At 38.2% G+C, this 22,149-nt stretch overlaps 1 long non-coding RNA gene across 1 annotated transcript; it reads left to right on the forward strand.

The window, feature by feature from the left end:
- The first annotated feature begins 1,673 nt into the window (after positions 1 to 1,673).
- LOC121738166 lies at positions 1,674 to 20,542 on the forward strand. The gene is made up of 4 exons (XR_006037253.1): positions 1,674 to 1,686; positions 13,119 to 13,125; positions 14,985 to 14,987; positions 20,492 to 20,542. It is a non-coding gene; the product is annotated as an uncharacterized LOC121738166 (long non-coding RNA).
- The last annotated feature ends 1,607 nt before the right edge of the window (positions 20,543 to 22,149 follow it).

Below are 22,149 nucleotides of genomic sequence, written 5' to 3' on the forward strand. Positions count from 1 at the left end.
AAATTATATTTGTGTTTCACTCTGAATGCCTTTATCAAAAACTGATTAACCAATTTTGATGAAACTTGCAGTATTCCCTTACTTGAAAAATACTATAATTAGTACAACCAATAATACAAACAACCGAATTCATACATACAATAATATCTACAATGGTACATACGGGTCGAATTGACGACTCCTCCTTTTTTAAAGTCAGTTAAAAAGATTTTTTTATGAAATAAGGGGGCAAACGAGCAAACGGGTCACCTGATGGAAAGCAACTACCGTCGCCCATGGACACCCGCAGCTTCAGAAGAGTTGCAGGTGCGATAATAGGGGAGGGTAGGGATGGGGAGGGAAGGGAATAGGGTTGGGGATTGGGCCTCCGGTAAACTCACTCACTCGGCGAAACACAGCGCAAGCGCTGTTTTACGCCGGTTTTCTGTGAGAACGTGGTATTTCTCCGGTCGAGCCGGCCCGTTCCTGCCGAAGCATGGCTCTCCCACGTATCTTTCTCTTTCACTCATATTTAGTTTTACTTTCAGTTTAGTGAAACAAAAAAAAAAAAGTCGGTTAAAAATAGTACTTCCATGTTTTAGTCAAACATCCTAAAATCCATAGATCAAGATCATTACTTTCTCTGTGCTTTCTAAAAAGTAGTTTTGTTTACATACTATGATCCAATAATAACATACAATTGCTACAAACTTGGCCTATCATTATTGTATTATTTCGAAACCCTTTCAATGTAAAATAATTGTTATACCCACAGAAATAAATCAAGATAGAACGGCTAAGCGGGTGGAGTACGCGTGTTTCAATCTTGCACAAGTGAGCAAGATTTGTTGAACGTTCATTTAGTCAGCGCGCACGTCTCGACTTGATTACACCGGAGCGGTTGTGCAAAAATGCTTCATTGTGCAGTGTCTAATTGTAAAAACAGAAATACGAAAGTGAATCGTCCAAAAAGGAGGTATTTCTTTCCACGGGTAAGTTATTTGTTCTAACTAAATGCAAAGCAAAAATTGACACGATCGATTCCTTAGCAACGCACGTGCGTCGCCGTTCTATCTTGATTTATTTCTGTGGTTATACCTATCTTAGGAATTTGGCACAAGTCACGCCTTAGGCTGATCTTTTTTATGTTAGAAATTCTTTTATTTGAGTACCAGATGTTGCTGCAATTTCTCACGCAAAAGTAATAGGTTATAGCAATCGTAAATTTTTCTGAAATAAAAACCATCCTTTCTGGGGATTTGAATTGCTTTTTGGGGTTAAAACGGGGTTTTTTAAATTTCACCCCCTAAACGGGATTATAACGGTAATCAATATTCCAAAAATTCTTTTTCAATTTGAACACTCTGTATTTCAATAAAATAATTTTATTAAGCCACTATCTATGAATCTACATTCATTGGTAAAATAAACCGTCATTTAAGGTGATATTATCAGTGAATTTATTACTCTTCTAATTATCTCCTTTCAAATCTTACTGCATCCTTATTAATTATGCTTTTTTAATTATTAGTTCTGAGACGATAGTCCGTTTTATGACGGAGATTAAATGGATTTTACATTTAAAGCTTCATTAAATTCGCATTACGTTTAATGTGTGTTTCGTACTTTAATAAATACGATATGGTTTATTAATTTTATCATATTAAAGACATAGTAGTCCATTTAATATAATATTTTGTGTTGTTAGTATCAGTGTGAAATATAAAGGTCAAAGTCATTGTTTGCTTTGATTGATCTATTCCTCCTATTATTTGTTTTGCTCCTTTTTCTAACCCTTATGTTTTTTTGATTACTTGCAAAGTGAAATTATTAATGATATCCCTTACCCCATGTCTCTTTTCTATCTTTTTTCTTAATCCTATCCCTTGTCTCACATCTTTTATCTCTTTTCAGTTCTTACATTCGTTAATATCAGGTTCTGTTCGTACTCTTCCTACCTCTATATTCTGTTTATTAGCTTCTAAATTGGAAATAAAATCACGCGCCATGTTTTCACCCTGCGTGATTCACTCAAATTCTCGTTCATTATTATATGCAAAGTTATTCATGGGTGCTCCAATGAAATTGTATTTGCATATCATGCTTTGATTTGTTAAAAACTTGTTACAGACTTCATAAGCACTTTCATAGCTACAGGGATGTTTTTACACGTGGATATATGGGTTGTCATTAAACATGCCTCAACAAGTGAAATTAAGACTAATTTAGAGTGGGTACCGTTTGACTAAAACACGCTACCCTGTTACGACAAAACGATGTATCCTTAAGAGGATACAACAAGGGCGAGAGAAATTGAAGATAGGTATTTGAAAATGTATTGCTGTCTCACCAATCTCAAGACTCCCACCGCAGAGCGCGATAGAGACAATACGACAAAAGTTCTAATAAAAGAACAGAAAATCTTCGATTCGTTGTCCGCTGATTACTTCTCCAAAACTTAACCGATTTAAGTACTTTTTTCGTTAAGAATTAAAGCAAGGCTTGAGCTGTGTTCCTATGTTTTTTTTATATTTTTGTATATTCCAGCCAGTTTTGTTTTCTGGGTGTTTGAACACAAAGGAAAATCTGGCCATTTTTTTGGGTTTTTGGACGTTATCTTTTTTAATAATAAAATTATGCAAAAAAAGAAAACATAGGGACATGCTAGTAGTGGCCATAGATATTCAGGAAAAATCATAACTCTACCGGCATTATCCAGGGACGAAACAGGGGACAACGTTTGCATGGAAAAACGGCGGTGTGGACTCCTCTTAAAAAAATGAGTTTAAATTTCATTTACCATTTTATCCAGTATTAAACTAGACAGATACATGGATTCTATATGAGCTGATTAGTTATTTTTTTTTAATTATCTTAAAATACTATAAAAACATGTGCCAGCATAAAATATTAAGGGGCAAACTCAGCTTGCAGCGTTTTGCAAAAATAAAAATAAGCTCAAACTTGGGCGATTGTTATCCTACTACGGGTACAAAACGTAGCAATATTTAATGTTTTTGCAAAACGCTGTAAGCTGGGTGGCTTACAGTATTTTGCAGAAATATTTCATCCACATTTTGGGTTACAGCAAAATGATACATGGAATATTTCGGTTAAAAACTTGTCCTCAACTTTTTGGGTTCAATCAATACAAAGCTTACATCAGTCATCGAGTAGATAAAAGACTATATTATTACAAAACGATGTAACCTGGGTTGCATTGTTTTGTCGTAACCGGGTAGTAGGCAAGAAATCAAGTCAAAAATCTAGAAATCAAGTCAAAAATCTAGAAATCAAGTCAAAAATCTAGAAATCAAGTCAATAATCTTCTCAAAGCTTTCTTCCTTAATATTTTCATTCTTATTAACTCTTGAAACTCTTTCTGGCAAATTTCTTTCGCATGTAGTGTTAAAGTTGCGTCCTTTTATTTAATGAATGGAGCTTTTTTTATGAAATAAGGGGGGCAAACGAGCAAACGGGTCACCTGATGAAAAGCAACTTCCGTCGCCCATGGACACTCGCAACATCAGAAGAGCTGCAGGTGCATTGCCGGCCTTTTAAGAGGGAATAAGGTAATAGAGGAGGGTAAGGATGGGAAGTTAAGGGAATAGGGGAGGGTAGGTAAGGGAATAGGATAGTGAGTGAGTTTACCGGAGGCCCAATCCCCTGGGCCTCCGGTAAACTCACTCACTCGGCGAAACACAGCGCGAGCGCTGTTTCACGCCGGTTTTCTGTGAGAACGTGGTATTTCTCCGTTCGAGCCGGCCTATTCGTGCTGAAGCATGACTCTCCCACGAGCTGACAGATCGCCTGATTCCATTATGTATATAGTTCTGTTGCTAGTTCAAATATTTCTCCTCTTACCTTACTCGAAAATTGACAAGCAATTTTTCAGCTCGTTTTCTGTCAGGCCGTTTCATTCAAACAAACTTTTTTGTGCCGAAGCATAACACTTCTTTTTATAAACATTTCAATCGAATATCGCAAACGGTAGCCGCTTGACGACATTTTAAGAACTTGCACCTTGAAATTTATCTTCGTCATTAAATCCAACAAGAACAAGTAAGCGCTTTTACCCAGTACGATATCGAACATCGTGCTGACTTCAAACAGTATTTCCTTAGCATGGGACCACCTTTAAAATGTCCTCTTTTCAACAAAAAAAGAATCATCAATAACAACGAAATAATATTTCATTCTCATTGATATGATTCATTTTGAAAAGATTTTATTTATTCATCTTTTTTTTTTTATGAAATAAGGGGGCAAACGAGCAAACGGGTCACCTGATGGAAAGCAACTTCCGTCGCCCATGGACACTCGCAGCATCAGAAGAGCTGCAAGTGCATCGCCGGCCTTTTAAGAGGGAATAGGTTAATATAGTAAGGAAGGGAAAGGAATAGGGGAGGGAAGAGAGGGGAATAGGGTAGGGGATTGGGCCTCCGGTAAACTCACTCACTCGACGAAACACAGCGCAAGTGCTGTTTCACGCCGGTTTTCTGTGAGAACGTGGTGTTTCTCCGGTCGAGCCGGCCCATTCGTGCCGAAGCATGGCTCTCCCACTTATAAAGACAAGTCTCTCGAAGACTTGTCTTTTAAAAATTTGCGGTTCACTTATAAAGAAACTTCACCAATTTACATTTCAACACCATATTTTAGGCCCTTTTTTTGTATACTATGTGACTTTATTGGTAATTCATCAATAGTATAAAGTCTATCACTCTATGTAGGTGACATATCGTGCGATAATAATTATCGTATCGTACAATGTAAGCGATCTTATTGTGTTATCGCGACAGTGTTTCAACGTTTGCATAATTCCAACCTTACACAAAATGGGGGATACTTAATTTCAGAATATGAAACATTATTTCACCATTACTGAAATGTTTAAGCTGACCCGGAAAATATTTTTCGCCCAGGGGAAATAAATGAAAAAGTGCCCAATAAAAATATCCATACTAATATTTAAAATGCGAAAATGTGTCTGTTACCTCTTTGCGCATAAACCTCTGAACCGATTTTGCTGAAATTTGGTATGGAGATACTTTGAGCCCCGGGTAAGGACATAGGATAGTTTTTATCCCGGAAAAATGCACGGTTTCCGCGGGATAGACGCATTTCTTCGGAACGGAGTTGCAGGCGTCATTTAGTAATATTATATCTAACTGATCCACACAAAGACTTTATTTATATAGGGTGTAACAAAACTAAGTGATAATACTTCAGTGTTTGTATGGGTCCCCTATACAGGGTGTAACAAAAACTAGTGATAATACTTTAGGGTGTGTACATGTTCCTTGTAGAGAGTTCACTGTGAAAGTAGCAGCTCTGAAAGACGAATATTTTTTTTCACTTTTGTATGGGCAAGAGCCCGAGCTTCACGAGGTTCCCCATACAAAAGTGAAAAAAAATTTTGGTCTTTCAGCGCTGCTACTTTCACAGTGAACTCTCTACAAGGAACACGTGCACACCCTAAAGTATTATCACTTGTTTTTGTTACACCCTGTATAGAGATCGCCGTGAATAAAGCAGTACTGAAATAGTTACTTTTTAACACCTTTTTATGGAAAAAATAATGACGTGGGGGCTAGCTCATACAAATCACAAAAAATGTACTTTCAGCGCTGCCACTTTTACAGTGACCTATGGGACACATGCATACCAATATCACTTAGTTTTATTACGCCTTGTAGTTTTCTTACATAAACAAATATTTTTAAATCCCCATTTTCCTATTCCTAAATCTTTTTCCGTAATTCCAAACAAAATATTGCTACAAGGGGTCGAAGTGACGGCCGACCCCTTGCGGTGAGATTTATCGCTAGATTCGACGAAACTTCAAAGGAGCGAGGGAAAATTAAACCCAACTTTGTAAGAATAAGAGCCGGTGACAGAATTTCGTCATCTTATAAAAGCTGTTTAAGAACGACCAGCAAAGCTCTTTAGTGGTAAGAAGACTTATGTCATTTTTAAACTTTCAATGGCCGGCAGTAAGAGGCGAGATTCCTACAGTTACCCGAAGATAATAAGATAAAAAATTGAGCTTTTTAATTCGAAAGTTAAGTAGACCTTCAGAACTGGATAAATCCCAAAGTATCCACGATCGAAACTCAACAGCTACTGGACATTTTTACCTCAGGGGTTATATGGACGCTGTTAAGCATTAGTATCCTAACCCACATTTTTTTTGTTGTTAAATTTTGAATGCAGTCTTGTTCTAAATCATCTACAGAACATAACTGCATTCATAACTCAATACGTAATTTTTGTGTGGGTTGGTTCTTACTCGCCTCTTACTGCCGGCCATTGAAAGTTGCTTTCTACTGCCAGATACCCTAAAGTACTAACGAGAATACGAGTAATACAAAAGAAAACAATATAAAAAATTAACTTCATACAGGCTGTCGCTGGCTCTTGGACCATAATGTCGTAACTTTTCATAATTTTTTCTTTGTTCCATTCTTTTTATTATCATAATACTTAAAATGTTCTTTTGAGTCAAAACTATCAAATATCATCTCCTCCATTCTTACTTGGTGGATAAAAACATCTTTAACGGCGTTGCGCACTTCTTGGGATGAGTAAAAAATGTTAAACACGCACGGGACACGTGACTCGATTGAAAATTCGTAAGATAGAGTGAGTAGACCTCCTGCGTAGAGAGGTAGAAATATCCCCCTCTCTTTTTACCGCGTGGCGAAAATGTATACCTCTGTTGTTGTCTTTTAACCAATTACCGCGGAAAAGAAGGCATTTCGTCAATTTACGTTTCTTTTGGGTTCAATACCCAAAGGCTAAAACCCTAGACTTCACTGTCCGTCCGACCGTCCACCTGTCCCTTTTCGGACTCGCACTTCACCGATTTTATTTTTTACTCTTCTGCCATTACTCTTTTCCACCGTTTTTTATCTTTTAATCATCTATTTTCTTGATAGCACTAGGCTCACAATGATTTGCTCATAACTTGTCCAACTCGCACTTTGCTGATTTTATTTATTGCATATTTATTACAACTTCTGCTGCCTTCTCTTCTAGAGTAATTTTTATCATTTTATCTTCTATTTCCCTGTAGCTAGGTTTAACCGTTGTGGCTTTTTGCTCATCACTTGTTCGACTCGCACATGTCCAATCATTTTCATTTGTTACTTTGCTGCCATCACTTATCTTTCATGATATTCTTTCTCCTTATCTTCTATTTCCCTGTAGCAAGGTTTAACCGTTGCGGCTTTTTGCACAGTTCACTCAAAATTCTACCCGCAAAATGTGGTATTCGACGTTAATTAAGATAGCTGCTTTTGTAATAGCCATGCCAAAACACAATTCGGTGGTGGCAAAATATAAATTAACTTACGTGGCAAACTTAGCAGAGAATTTTGATTCCTTTTCTAACCGACTGTGACAAAGAAGGGTTGTGTTTTCCGAAATTCCTAGAGTATAATTATAATATAAGTAATTATTAAGTATACAGTATACATATTGTATCCATACTAATATTATAAATGGGAAAGTGTGTCTGTCTGTCCCTTTATTAGGTTTTCACGCCCAAACGGCTGAACCGATTTTACTGAAATCTGTATTTTGCTATGTATAAGCTGCGGGAAAGGACGTAGGATTCTTCATCAAAATTTGCGGTTAAAGTGCGAAAAACGCGTTATCTCGCGCCAAACCGCGTGTTCGGGCGGACGGACATAAATCGACCCTAAGTATCCTGATCGATCATGCGAACACGTAGTGACTCCCACACTGGTTTCGGTGACGGTGGCCGGTTTCATCGAAACCAGGCCTGGTACGCAGGAGTAATCTTATAGTGCCTGTGTGTACGCAGTACACGTCAAGGGCACTCTCTATTCCTTTTACTCTCAAAACCTAGTGGGACGGAGGCGGGACGACCGACACAACTGGCGAGAGATCAGGCGCAGGACCGACTTTTTACATGCCCATCCGACGCATAGATCATCTTACTTGTCAGACAATCAGGTGATCAGCCTGCATTGTCCTAATCAAACTTGGAAATAACATGTTTCCAACGCGGGAATCGAACCCACGACTTTCGAGTCGAGAGCCACGCTCTTAAGAGGATACCACAGCAGCTAGAGAAATGAAAAAAAAGTACGTGTAATATCTATAGCTGTCTCCCTTACCTCAAGCCTATACCGCAGAACGCGATAGAGACAACTGCAGAAAATCCAGAAAATCAACGATTCGTTGTCCCCTGATTCCTTCTCCAAAACTTAACCGATTTAAGTACTTTTTTCATTAAAGATTAAAAAAAGGCTTGAGCTGTGTTCCTATGTTTTGCTTTTTTTGTATAATCTATCCAAATCTGTTTTCTGGACGTTTGAACACAGTGGAAAATCTGGCCATTTTTTTGGGTTTTTGAACGTTCATATCTTATTTAATAATTAAATTATGAAAAAAAGGAAAACATAGGGACATTGTATTAGTGGCCGTAGATATTCAGGAAAAAAATTATAACTCTACTAGCATTATCCAGGGAGGAAACAGGGGACAGCGTTTGTATGGGAAAAATGGCGGTGTGGAATCCTCTTAACCACTGGACCACGGAGGCATCAACTGGTCGCACAACACATCTGTGTTCGCAACACAGATGTGTTGTGCGACCAGTTGATGGACTTTATCATCGATCGCAAAAAACATTTACTTTTTGATGTTGAATTTCATTTTAATAAATTCATTTTTCTGTTGCAGGTACGTAATTGCTGTAAAACTACTTGGTAAAGTATTTTAAACGCTATTTCGATATTGAAAATGTTTCTTCATAGTTTTTATATCTATCACTGCAGAATGTTACAAAAATAAGTGATTATACTTTAGAAGCTTAGGGTTATTACCCTACATAGATTTACCCTACATAGATTATAGACTAGACGGTCCGCGTGGCTTCGCTCGCGTAAATTAGATATTTGACAGACAAATTAGTCCACAAAAAATAGCCTATGATCCTTCACGAGGTCTACTTCTTATCTGTACCAAATAACAGAAAAAATGCTCCAGTAGTTCGTGAGATAAGCCCTTTCAAATAATTTGCCCCGTTTTTTCCACATTCATTCCTATTATTAGCGTGATAAAATATAGTCTATAGCCTTCCTCAATAAATGGGCTATCTAACACTGAAAGAATTTTTTAAATCGGACCAGTAGTTCCTGAGATTAGCGCGTTCAAATAAGCCTTTTCACAAATAATTTTACCCCCGTTCACTGTAAAAGTAGCAGCCCTGAAAGAGACATACACACCCTAAAGTATTATCTCTTAGTTTTGTTACACAGTGTTACTTACACTATAAATTACTAGCTGATCCGACATGCTTTGTTTTATTTTTTATGGATCGAAAGTGTATTTATTAATATTCGATTGCAGTACTCAATTTGCCTTTAAATTATCACAATAAAAATCATGTAACAAATTACAAGAAGTGTTGTGCCCACCATTTTTGGTCATATCGATAAAATTCACAATTTGAAAAGCGCATTAAATGCATGTCGCGTAGACATGGGCACGTCAAGTTTTTATCAAGTTTAACGCACCCAGCAAACTGGTAGCGAATGATGGGTAGAAACGTACTAATACTACATAATTTAGTACACGACAACGCAATTTGCACCTTATTGTGTTCGCATAGAAATGATAATTGAACCAGCGTTCCGGATGTACGGCTTTCCGATTTTGTGTAAGCCGCCACGCGAACGCTCGTTGAATATATTTTGTACTTTATTATACGGGCGTAAGGTTTATTATCGTTTGGTGTAATATGTTGTGCTTATTTTATATGCCTAAAGCGCCACGCGCAACGTACTTACGAGTCAACGCTAGGGTTGGGCTCTCAACAATATCGATATTTTCGCGTAAATAATTTATTCGGTTGCGAATTCTGCAAGTTTATGTTTTATTGATGGAACATAACATGAATGAACAATGTGTCTGATTCATTTTTGAGCTCGATATTTTCGTTCATGATTCTTTCATTTATTCGGTATGATGTTATGCTTTTTCCAACAATATTTCACGGGATTGTGATGGATTTAATTGAGAAATGTTTTGATGCATATTTACTACTTTTATACTAAAAAACAAGTTATTAATGATTCTTTTTGTTGTTTTCGTTTCATGTTATTATGACTTACGATTTACTAACAATTCCTAAATAATAAAATAGTTTTATTTATAAATATCATAAACAGTACTTACATCATAAAACAATCCGTTATATAAAGCATAATATTATTATAATATACAACTATCCCATAATAAAAAACTGTCTAATTTTGAAAAAAATATATTTTTATAATGAAATAGATATTGGATTATTGCGTTTAACCGTAATTTTAGACTCAAAATATTCTGTATCCCCATACCAATGAAATTAAGCGGCCTTAACATAAGAAGATGAAAGACAGAATCCTATTAATTTGTAATTACTATTAGCCCCTTTTGGTTTTATTTTACTGCTATTGTGAATCAAACACATTTTTAAATAATGACTGCAACTACCTACCACAATGAAAACAAACACACTGTAAAGCAGAAAAATACTTTCGTATTAATTAAAACATCTTATCAATTATTTTTCATCGATATCGATAACTTTTCAGTAATAAGGCCCCACCCTAGCGGTAACAGGTTCATACTGTCTACAGTTTTTTCCCCAGATGTTTTCAACTTTTTCTGTCGCTTGTAAGAAAGGATTTTGTACTGAATGGATCTTTTATCTCGGCGCGTCGCATTAAATTTGTTAATTGTACTTAATTGCATTTTAAAATGACAATAAAAATGAGTTTGCAAAGTTTTATGAGCGCGTATTTTCATTTTACAATAAAAATTAAAAGTATTATAGATGATAATATACTTAAGGAAATATCTTTATTTGACAATAAATGAGTAGAGAAATCACCTGATTGTAATTGATAGAACTTAAGGTAAAAATATAATGCGTCATTTCCAACCGTGCGCTTTCCATTTGTATCATCGGCTATCTTGGCTGTTTGTCTGGCTAGCTTGACTGTAATAAATGTCCAGCTAACTTACTGCCTGTCCGGGTAATTTGACTGTTTCTCTGGCTAACTTGGCTGGTTTGTTTGATTATCTAGGATATTTGTACGGCTGATTTTATTCATAGAATTCGGCTGCTTTTCCGACTTACTTCGCTGTTTGTCCGGCTAACTTACCTGTATGTCCATCAAACTTTGCTGTTTGTTGGTAAAACTCGGCTGTATGTCCGGCTAACTTTGCTGTTTGTCCGGCTAACTTGGTTGTATGTCCGGCTAACTTTGCGTTTTTTCCGTAAGACTTGATTGTATGTCCGGCTAACTTACCTGTGTGTCCGTAAAACTCGGTTGTATGTCCGGCTAACTTTTCTGTATGCTCGTCTAACTTTGCTGTTTGTCCGGCTAACATAGCTGTATTATCATTCTGGCTTACCAGTTACCTATATGTACGGCTTAGCAGTAGCTAAGCCGACAGACAGTAGTCTGTCCGACTGACTTGCATGTTTATTATGGCTAACTTGACTGTTTAAACGGCTAACTTGGCTGTTTGTGCGGTTAACTTGGATGTTTTTCCGGCTAATCAGGCTGGTTTGTCCGGCCAAATTAGCTGTTTATCCGAATAACTTGCCTGTTTATCCGGCTACTAGGTTTTGCAATGCAGTCTTACTTCCATAAAAGCGGTGTATAATTACATTAAACAGCAAATTATATGGCAATGTATAATGTAAGCTCTGCAGGGGGTAAGCTATGGAGTATGAAGTATCTATACTTGTCTTGTTATGTAATCTTTGAATTAATCCACACTAATATTATTCTGAAGCGTGTCTGTCTGACCGTCTGCCAGTAAATGTCTTTGAGGTGGCAGTTATAATTTTGTTGCAAGTAAGAAATTTATCAGACTACTGAAAAAAACTCAGATTGTCTTACCCTAGTCTTACCACACAAGATTTAAACACCTGTTGAACTGTTGATTACAAAAAAAATCTGTAATTTTATACTGAATTTTCTCAAAACACTGTTCAATAGATGTTTAAATCTTTTGCGGTAAGACCTTTACTCTCTACACTAACTCCTAAAGTGAGCAGGCTAATGTCAGCTTTCAAACAATATAAATTACATCGAAACCGGTCTATACTCCACTCGGGCTAACTTGTCGCTAGCGGTGGACTCTCTGTCAAATATTTGTCATTTTCCATATAAAACCACGATTGACAATATCTGACACCTCATTGTCAATCGCGGTTTATACCTATGGAAAATGACAAGCTTTTGACAGGGAGTCAATGACCGTTAGCGACAAGTTAGCCCGAGTGGAGTATAATTGTATTGTTTTTTTTTAATGAAATAAGGGGGTAAACAAGCAAACGGGTCATCTGATGGAAAGCTACTTCCGTCGCCCATGGACACTCGCAACATCAGAAGAGCTGCAGGTGCGTTGCCGGCCTTTTAAGAGGGAATAGGGTAATAGGGGAGGATAGGGAAGGGAATAGGGGAGAGTAGGGGTGGAAATAGGAGAGGATAGGGAAGGGAAAAGGGTAGGGAATTGGCCTCCGGTAAACTCACTCACTCGGCGAAACACAGCGCAAGCGCTGTTTTACACCGGTTTTCTGTGAGCCCGTGGTATTTCTCCGGTCAAGCCGGCCCATCCATGCCGAAGTATGGCTCTCCTACGTCAAATTGAAACAAACACACAAAGACAGACAGACAAACACCTCAAACTTAATACTCTGCTTTCTGTAAGGGTTAATAGTTAGAATAACATAAAACAGTATTCTGTAGGTATTATATTTTATCCTACTGATTCCTACTTATTTTCCAATAAAATAAAATCTTGTACAGCAATATAAAATTCCGATAATATTTCATAACCCGAATAATTTATGCAAAATAGGTACGCGTGAAATCTCTAATAACAATCTGAACACACGGACATTTGATCCCACAATATCCTACCAGTATTATATCTGTATCCTACCAATATTATCTAATAATAATAAATTCTGAGTATCACAAGAATAAATTACTTGAGAGTCCAAAGAGCCAAGACTCTTCAAGCCGGTTGCATATCCGTTGCACCTGCCTCCGCCATCTTGTCACAGTATAATACAGTAGAACAGTACATCTCGCCGTCAGACAATTAGTTTGGCGAGATTTAAATGTAAAGTATATGTAGATTTTAGTTTTTTATGGATACTTAAATGAATTTAAAAAGTGGTAGTTTTTAGTTAGTAGACCCATTTGTAGGGTCGCGACGACGCCATTAAAATAAAATAAAGTCGCAACAATTTTTTATACGTGGGAGAGCCATGCTTCGGCACGAATGGGCCGGCTCGACCGGAGAAATACCACGTTCTTACAGAAAACCGGCGTGAAACAGCGCTGTGTTTCGCCGAGTGAGTGAGTTTTCCGGAGGCCCAGTCCCCTACCCTATTCCCTTCCCTACCCTCCCCAATTCCCTTCCCATCCCTACCCTCCCCTATTACCCTGTTCTCTTAAAAGGCCGGCAACGCACCTGCAGCTCTTTTGATGCTGCGAGTGTCCATGGGCGACGGAAGTTGCTTTCCATCAGGTGACTCGTTTGCTCGTTTGCCCCCTTAATTCATAAAAAAAAAAAAACAATCCCGCCTTGTTTTAAATCGAAGTTTTTAAAAAAGGCGGGACACAGTTCCATACTTCGCGCTAAAATTTATTGATTAGATAGGTGATACCAGAAGAGTCGCAAAGGGGCAGCTACCGAGCCATCCTCAGACATCGCTGGTGCGTGCATAAACGTGATTTTAGAACTTTAGAGAGCAAAATGTGTGAATTTTTAATCGACTTCAATAAAGGAGGTTAACAATTCGACACGTATGTAATATTTCCACGACTGCCCAATTTTCGTATATTATGTTAATCTACATTAGCGTCTGAACAAATGTGCCACACAAAAGTGTATGTATGTAGGTATGTATGTTTTATGTTTGTGTTCGCATACCTCTGGAACTACCATATCGATTTCAGTAATTCTTTCTTTGTTGTAGTAGTTACTGTTCAACTTAGGGAATAGTGTAAGTTTCATCAAAATCAGTTCAGCAATTTTGGAGATAGGGAGTTTTAATTCTCAATTACGTACAATTTCAAGTCAGTTTAATCTTTTTAAAATACAGTTATTAGTACCTACTACATTCTTCCCGTTAACAACTTGGCCTCTTTTACTATAATATGAGGTGTCATACAAAATTACTTTCTATTATTATTTGCCACTAGGAGCGTTGTTTTGATCCCATACAAGTTCTCGCAGTGTACTCTTAATACATTCATCCCTCTGCCTTTCGTGTCTAAGCACACTAGGCCGAAAATATGCGGCCAAAGTTCGGCATGATTATACGCCTGCAATGCGCTACGCATAGGATTTAACGCGACGTAATTTCGGCATGGTGTGTCATCAGTAATTTAAAAGACATTGCAGGCGTAATCATGCCGAACTTCGGCCGCGTATTTTCGGCCTAGTGTGTTTAGACACTTAGGGTTAATTCAGACCGCAACGCGACGCGTAGATGCATTTCTAAATTAATATGGATTTGACAGATTTCAATTGCGTCAGTCGTCTTGCGAATCTGTCAAATCCATACTAACTTAAAAATGCATCTACGCGTCGCGCTGCGGTCTGAATCAACCCTCACAGTAGAAGTATCGTGTCACAGTCGTACACGCGTTAAAATTATCTATGTTACACTTTTTTTTTTATGAAATAAGGGGGCAAACGAGCAAATGCGTCACCTGATGGAAAGCAACTTCCGTCGCCCATGGACACTCGCAGCATCAGAAGAGCTGCAGGTGCGTTGCCGGCCTTTTAAGAGGGAATAGGGTAATAGGGGAGGGTAGGGATGGGTAGGGATGGGAAGGAAAGGAAATAGGGGAGGGTGGGGAAGGGAATAGGGTAGGGGATTGGGCCTCCGGTAAACTCACTCACTCGGCGAAACACATCGTAAGCGCTGTTCAACGCCGGTTTTCTGTGAGAACGTGGTATTTCTCCGGTCGAGCCGGCCCATTCGTGCCGAAGCATGGCTCTCCCACGTATGCATGTACACACACTAAAGTTATGCTACTGTATGCACATAATATTAGTACCGTGATCTTGCCTTATTTGGCTCTTTCCTCTGCACGATTGTGAAATTTTCTTTATTATCTTTTTAATATTCTTTTTATTATACCGAAAGAGTACGCACTTATGTCGTAAGCTTCTGAATAATAATATTATGAATGAATATATTATTTGGCTTTAAAATGTTGCATTATCTTGCAATCGCCAAATGGCAAAATATGGAACCCTTATAGATTCGTCATGGCTGACTTGCTAGAGAGTCTTCCAAAGTGGTAAAATGTGTGTGTGTGTGTGTGTGTGTGTGTGTGTGTGTGTGTGTGTGTGTGTGTGTGTGTGTGTGTGTGTGTGTGTCCCCGCCCCTCTCACTTCTAAAGTAGGAGCATGATAATTCTAAAAAATATATATGATGTACATTACTATAAAAACTACCAACGAAAATTGGTTTGAACGAGATCTAGCAAGTAGTTTTTTTATACGTCATAAATGGTAAACCTTAATTTAACTTTCATTAAATCAACTGAAATATAAAAATAAATCATAAACCTTTTAATTTCATAGAAATAAACCTTATTGCTGCTGCGGAATCCTTCATGGGCAAGTCCAACTCGCACTTGGCTGGTTTTTCTAAGTTGTAGACGAGAGTTTAATAGTTAAACAAATAACACCATTTTTAGAGAAGCGCGTTTTCCCGAAAACTATTCTGAGTCCTTTCCCGGGACTTACAGCACCACCACCGTGCCAAAATAACATACATTCAGAAGGATAGACTAACAGACGCATCCATACTAATAATATTATTATAAATGCGAAAGTGTGTAGCTGTTTGTCTGTGCGCTACCTCATCACGCCCAAACAGATGAACCGATTTTGCTGGGAAGGGTTATAGGATACTTTTTAACGCGGAAACATGTACGGTTCCAGCACGTTGCGGTTGTTATCTATCTAGTATTCGTATGCATTCAAAAAACATAACCATCCTTACGCAGTCGGGTAAAAGTTGCTTACAAAATAAACAAAAATGATTTCAATTCCAATAACTATCAAGAATTTTCTTCAACAAAAAACCGCAATCAGGCAACGTCAACTTGATATAAATTGGTATATCTGTCTCTCTCGCACTAATAGCCATCTCTGTCGCACGTATTTTAATAGCCTATGTCTCTGGGGTCTGGAAAACTAGCTTGCCTAGGCTGTCTAGATATTGAAAACCTAGGTCCTTGCCCTGATGTAATTTTACGCATGAATCTTTTTAGAAGTCATTTTCTTTTTTTGTGCGCCTTTTTATCTTGTGAGTCATGAGTAATGAAAGAAGTATTATTTTATCTTATGAGGAGCCTATGTAAAGAATATAAAGCTAAACCATAAAGTTAATATACCTAGCGGAATAGAGCAACAATCTCGAGCTGTCAAACGAAACCAAAATTGGCTTTTATCTGTGTGAAAAATATGTGTACGTATACACTTACTTAATAATTGTCAAAGGGCGGCACGTGCCGACTGGACGTCAAAAAAAGAGTGCTGCTGTCATGTATCACACGTCTCTTTTTACCACGCAGTGTTACTGATAGTGACATCTCTCTTGCTCAGGCCTTTGTTTCTCTATTCCGCTAGGTATATTAATTTTATGAGCTAAACTAATATTATAAAGCTGAAGAGTTTGTTTGAAAGCCCTAAACTCAAGAACGTAGGACCGATTTTAATGTAATTAGGCATAGTTATAGAGTAGGTAGGTACTTATTTGCGGGAGAGTATTCTTTGTCCTTTCCTGGGACTCGAAGTATCTCTTTACCAAATTTCAGCATAATCGGTTCCACTGAACCGATGTTATCTTTGTTATCGTTTGGGCGTGAAGACGTAACAGACAGACAGACACACTTTCGCCCTCATAATAATATTAGTATGGATTCGTTATATTATATATAACTACTTACTTCGCTTGTGCGCTTTTATAATCTTGGACGTGGCGGTAATATCGTGGACCTCCGCGGTAAAACGATAACATAAAGAAGTAAAGTGTATGAAAATATATGAAGACGCTTTTAAATTTCCGTCGACAATAACTTTTTAACGTTTAGAGGACATCACGACGTCTACACTCTTCTGAACCGCACAAGACATCCGCGGTGCCTAAAATCAAAAGGGCATTTAACGTACCCAATGTTGGAAGTCGGCATCCACGATAACGTGAGATCCGGAATAATAAAAGCGCACTAGCTAGTACTACTAATATTATATATTCTGTGGCACTAGTCAAAAATCACAGAGACATCTGCCAAATCATACCTTTTTAACCGAATTCCAAAATCGCGAACAGTTGTGACCACCCTAACGCCACCCAGGGTATAACTAAAGTTTCGCCAACAAATCTCTCCCAACAAACACAATTATCTGCGAACAACAAAACAGAAATTAAAAGGGAAATAATTTCCGCCATTACGACATTTTTCAGACTCGTAAATAACACAGAGAGATACTTGATATTATAAATGCGAAAGTCTTTTTTTTTTTATGATATAAGGGGGCAAACGAGCAAACGGGTCACCTGATGGAAAGCAACTTCCGTCGCCCATGGACACTCGCAGCATCAGAAGAGCTGCAAGTGCGTTGCCGGCCTTTTAAGAGGGAATAGGGTAATAGGGGAGGGTAGGGAAGGGAAGGGAATAGTTGAGGGTAGGGAAGGGAACAGGGTAGGGGTTAGGGGATTGAGCCTCCGGTAAACTCACTCACTCGGCGAAACACAGCGCAAGCGCTGTTTCACGCCCGTTTTCTGTGAGAACGTGGTATTTATCCGGTCGAGCCGGCCCATTCGTGCCGAAGCCTGGCTCTCCCACGTATAAAAAATGTTCCTTTAATCGTTATTAATTTCCTATTTTTGTTTATTATACTTACTCATGATATCAGCTTCCAAAGTTATACCTATTTATTTAAATTCAATCATACATTCAGCATCTCCCTAGTATTTACAAATTAGGTTTATTTGAAAATCACGCCAATAGATCCGAGATAGACAATTTCATTAACTACATACTACCCGTTTGAATTTTTATTTAGGTCAATTTTTAACTAAGATAAGTAAAAATTAGGATTTTGGCGCGATCTGGGCAACGCGGCAAATGTATTTATGGTCGAGGTCGTTTGCTCAGGGGATGGCCTTAAGGCTTCTAACTAAATATTTCTCACCGTATCCCATGACTGGTTCACAAGATTGATTGCCTTACATACATACAAAACTATTTTTAATTAATTAAATTCAATTGGACCTTGCTGATAGGTCCGAAATAAACATTTAAATATTAATAAGGTAACAGTTATTCGAAAGTTTAGGCGCCAGTCGACCGGTTTTAGAAGTCATTTGTCAAGTTTGAATGTGGATCAATGACAGTTGTTTTGAATTTGGAACGTTTTTTATTCGACCGTGGTAAAAAGGCTTATGATTTTGGCAGTATATTTATAAAAGGTGTGACAAAATTTGAAGCGCCGAAAGATAATAATTTTTTTTATTTCATAATTTCTATACTATGATGCCAGGTCCTCCGCAACGCCAAAAATCGTTTATCACGCGGGAACCGTACATTTTACCGGGATAAAAAGTATCTTATGTCCATTTCCGGGACTTAAAGTACTTATATCCATTATCCATACTAAATTTCAGCAAAATCGGTTCAGCGGTTTAGACGTGACGTGGTAACAGACAGACAGACACACTAATTTTGCATTTAAATTATTAGTATGGATAGTTTACTGTGAAAGTAGAAGCACCGAAACATTTACATTTTTTATTTCTGTACTATGATGCCGGGAACTCCGTTCCGAAGTATCTCTATACCAAGTTTCAGCAAAATCGGTTAAGCGGTTTGAACGTGAATGCTGAAGAGGTAACAGCAACACACATTCGTATTAATAATATTAGTACGTCTCCGTGGTCCAGTGGTTAAGAGCGTGGCTCTTGACTCGGAGGTCGTTGGTTCGATTTGCGTTGGAGACATATTATTTCCAAGTTTGGTTAGGACAATGCAGGCTGATCACCTGATTGTCTGACAAGTAAGATGATCCATGCGTCGGATGGGCATGTAAAAAGTCGGTCCTGCGCCTGATCTCTCGCCGGTCGTGTCGGTCTTCCGTCCCACTGGGTTATGAGAGTAAAGGAACAGAGAGTGCTCTTGTGTACTGCGCACACACTTGGGCACTATAAAATTACTCCTGCGTAGCTGGCCTGGTTTCAATGAAACCGGTCACCGTCACCGAAACCATATTAGTGTGTATAACACTCAGAAGTTAAAACTTTTGTCTATATCTTCTTAAGTCTTTAGACTGTGTCACTATATTTCTTACATCTATGCTACAATACACCAAATATATCAACTTAAGATAAACAAAACACTAATCTGATATATTTTATGGATCACATCCGTTCATAGAAATTGACATATAAATTATGTTTTAAATAAAAAACATATAAATGTATACGCGCATAAGTTATGGGATCTTCTTGATATATTGTAACGATTTATTTTGTTCCACATTCTGATTAACTATCTCAATGGTTCAGTGGCTGACTTGTGGTCGCGGGATCGATTACCACCATGGGATATTAATCTTTTTAAAATATAAAGACGAATATTACATTTTGTCTAGCCCCATCTCGAGACCGACTGAAGCCTGACTCTGACGTGGGAGAGCCATGCTTCGGCACGAATGGGCCGGCTCGACCGGAGAAATACCACGGGCTCACAGAAAACCGGCGTGAAACAGCGCTTGCGCTGTGTTTCGCCGAGTGAATGAGTTTACCGGAGGCCCAATCCCCTATCCTTTTCCCTTCTCTACCCTCTCCTATTTCCTTCCCTGTTACCCTATTCCCTCTTAAAAGGCCGGCAACGCACCTGCAGCTCTTCTGATGCCGCGAGTGTCCATGGGCGACGGAAGTTGCTTTCCATCAGGTGACCCGTTTGCTCGTTTGCCCCGTTAAAGTCTAGGGAAGGTTTATGTTAATATTTAATTGCTTAGTATCACTTAATTCATATAATTCATCTTCTAGTACATACAATAATAATGATAATATTATTATTTAGGTGTTATATGTTTCTTCTCAAGATGAATCTCTATTTATTTTCAAACTAGATTAAGCCTAGAACTCCGTTGTGCCGAAATACGTTTATCGCGCGGGAACAGTGCATTTTTCGACATGAAAAGTATCCTATGTCCTTTTCCGGGCCTCAAAGTATCTCAATACCAAATTTCAGCAAAAACGATTCAGCGGCGTGAAGAGGTAACGGACAGACAGACAGATGCACTTTCGCATTTATAATATTAGAATGGATTTATAATCCTTCGCAAGATGAATCTGTAGGTATTTATAATTTAAAGTATTTCAATCAATATAAGAAGTATATATTGATTGAAATACTATATGCTGTCTATACAGCAGCGGTCGGCAACCTTTTGGCAGGCAAGGGCCACAACGTGGCAAAACAAAACAAAGGCGGGCCTCATAGAAGCTCAGTATACCTATACAAAACATAATGAAGGAAAATAAGTTTAGTGTTTGTTATAAAATGACACAAACAGCTACCTACGTTCTTAAGAGGCAATTACTACTGGCAATATTAGAAAACACTGTTTTTGATACACCGCATAACTTATTCATGTCACATTCACGGGCCGCAAGTAAGTTCGCAGGCCGCGTGTTGCCGACCGCTGTAGTGCTAGCACGGCGACCAGCGGAAATGCGAAAGTATGGACAAACTGTGGAAATAAACCTAAGGTGCCGTTCCGATCTTTTTTCGTTCCGAAAAATTCAATTTAAATGCCACTTTATGACAGACTATAGTCACAAACTGTGGAGATAAACTTAAGGTGCAGCTCCGATCTTTTTTAGTTCCGAATAATTCAATTAATAAGCCACTTTATGACAGACTATAGTTCTAAAAATTCAAATAATATCCTACATTATGACATATACTATAGTGTGTCATAAAGTGGCATTTTAATTGCATTTCCGCTGGTCGCTGTGCTAACACTACTGGTCTATACTATACCAATAAATATTTTTGCTAAGCATATTTTAATAGAGTTTTAGCTTCTGATTGATATGTAACAGCGGGAGGCAACACATACGTCAGTATACAATTATTATGTTAATTGCTTATTGCCTCCGTGATTCAGTGGTTTAAAACGTGACCCGGAGGTCGTGGTTTCGATTCCTGTTTTAAAAACAATTTTCTACACACATATTATATTAACGATTTTTTATGAAATAAGGGGGCAAACGAGCAAACGGGTGGAAAACTGATGGAAAGCAACTTTTGTCGCCCATGGACACTCGCAGCATCAGAAGAGCTCGCAGGTGCGTTGCCGTCCTTTTAAGAGGGAATAGGGTAATAGGGGAGGGTAGGGAAGGGAATAGGGTAGGGGATTGGGCCTCCGGTAAACTCACTCACTCGGCGAAACGCAGCGCAAGCGCTGTTTCACGCCGGTTTTCTGTGAGAACGTGGTATTTCTCCGGTCGAGCCGGCCCATTCGTGCCGAAGCATGGCTCTCCCACGTATATCTCCCCTTTCCCGTCTCTCCAAGTATCACACCAAATTTTATCGAAATTGGATCAGCCGTTTAAGCTTCAAGTGGTAACAGACAGAATGTCGTATTTACAATATTAATAAGGAGAAGGACATTTCACACGTTCGCATCAGTCCATCATAGGCCAAAGTGTAAAGGCGCCATTACACTAATCCTCCAATTAAAAAAGTATTACTTGTCAACGAGTTACTTTTGGTTTAATTTGTTTTTCTACCGACATTGGTGTAGCGACCCATGCCGCCGCTGCTTATAGTGGCGTAGTGAAAAATGAAACCTATAGCCTAGATCATAAAGTGGCATTTTGTTTGAATTGTTGTCGGTGGACAAACGACCTAAAACTGTGTATAACTCAAGATTAATGTTATAATCCCAATATTGGTTCTTAGATGTCAATGACAGTATATTATATATTATGTAGATGTATGTAAGTAATAGATGTGTCGTGGCAATTTTTTTAACCGACTTCCAAAATGGCGGAGGTTATAGTATAAACTAGAGGACGCAACT

The sequence above is a fragment of the Aricia agestis genome, chromosome 22 (assembly GCF_905147365.1).
Source record: "Aricia agestis chromosome 22, ilAriAges1.1, whole genome shotgun sequence".
NCBI lineage: Eukaryota > Metazoa > Arthropoda > Insecta > Lepidoptera > Lycaenidae > Aricia > Aricia agestis.